Source organism: Palaemon carinicauda, chromosome 4 (genome assembly GCF_036898095.1).
Source record: "Palaemon carinicauda isolate YSFRI2023 chromosome 4, ASM3689809v2, whole genome shotgun sequence".
NCBI lineage: Eukaryota > Metazoa > Arthropoda > Malacostraca > Decapoda > Palaemonidae > Palaemon > Palaemon carinicauda.
This window is the reverse complement of record NC_090728.1, coordinates 14,711,368-14,713,177: the sequence shown is the minus strand read 5'-3', so window position 1 is coordinate 14,713,177 and position 1,810 is coordinate 14,711,368.

Sequence of the window (1,810 nt, the reverse complement as noted above, 5' to 3'; positions counted from 1 at the left end):
ACATAGCAGGCACATATTTCACTGTCTGCAAAAATTACCTGGTACTGTATGTTGAATCGAATGATGTTTAAACTAAAGTCAAGCATGATAAACAGAATATTCGAACCATAATAATGATTTATTTCAAAATATTACACACTTATATATTTTGTGGGTCCTAAATTTTCTGTGGCCCCCCCATGGCCCCCCATTTTTCCAATTTTGCCTTGTGGCCCCTAAAGAATTCTCATGGCCCCCAAGGGGGCCATATGGCCCACGTTGAGAAACACTGTTTTAGACAGTTTGACAGAACAATAAATGACTGGAAACAATGGGCTCGATTCCGAGAAGTTGGCAGTCACGAGAGGCGGTCGACCCACGAAGGGGGCTAGAGGAGAGCGCAGAGTTAGCAAAGTCTTTAGATGCTGGCAGTGTGGGGAAGAGGAGCACCGACGAGCGGAGTGACCCACCCAAGGATCCCCCTCTGTTACACTTGTCCGTCCTATGGTCATCTATCTCGAGAGTGCTCAGCAAAAAAAAAGTCGAAGGGGGGCGGGCTGTGGCACACGCACACTTCACCCCGCCCAACATCCGAGGAAAAGGAAACAGAGGAAGGGAGAGACGAGGGAGTTCGATGCCGACCCCCCCCCCCAAATGATATCGCAAGCAGTAGCCGAAGAAGCGGTGATGTCAGACGTGACAGAGGAGGCCCTGGTACCTCCATCAGTACCCCCGACCTCACCCCTGCTGCACTAGGGAGCAGCGGCATTGCAGGTGAGGTCATTGGCCCTTGCCCCATATATTGTAACTGCCAGCTAAGAATATTAGCAGTTTGGATTGACCTGCTAGATAAATCCATTCGAGCGCTGATCGACACAGAAGCCAGCGTTTCACTGATTGAAAAAAGATTCTCCTCAAACCCACTAAAGTCAGTGGCATCCATACTTCTTCACACACCAGGAGGAAATAAACTACATATAGACCATATGAAAATCGTCAACTTTAAGGTGGGGTCTCTGAAGTTTACACATGATTTTTTTATCTTTCGCATCTTGGGAATTCCAGGACTCGAGGCTATTTTAGGAATCGATTTTATCTCTAATAATCATATATGTATTTTTTGGGGAAAAGATACAATAACAATAAAAGCAGGAGGGTACATTTTGCCAATAGAAATTCATGAGGGGGTAAGTGCGTGTGTGAGCTTGGAGAGACATGTAAGTAAAATAACATCTGTACCTGAGAAAGGAGAAGTGTTGTCTCCCCAGACTCTTACGAGCATTTAAAAGAGAACTTAGCTGATATAACGATAGTTAATTTGTCAAGTAAAAGAGTTTTTTTAGGAAGTGATTCTGTGGGTGAAGAGATATGTAAAATGGCTTATAATGGGATGTTGGGAGCCACAACTCCAGCCCGCACAGACGAACGCACTTAGAATTTGATTATGCAAGCAAGAAAACTATGTCCGTCAGAATATCAACCTGTAGTTAGTGACATTGTCAATAACTATTCCTATGTAATTGCAATTGGAGATGAGCCACTCGAGAGGATTGATCGATTTCCTTTTAGCATTGAGACTGGGCAGGCGGAACCGGTCAGATCAAGGCCTTATAAGGTACACATTCATTTCCAGGGAGAGATAGAAAGGGAAAATAATAAATTAAGAGAACAAGGGATAATCCAGAAGAACGAATCCCCCTGGGCTTCTCCAATTGTAGCTGTTAGGAAAAACGATGGCTCAGTAAGTTTGTGTGTTGACTATAGGAATTGAATGCAGCACTAAGGATAATGCATTTCCATTGCCGTCGATCGAAGAATTGCTTGTGAAAGT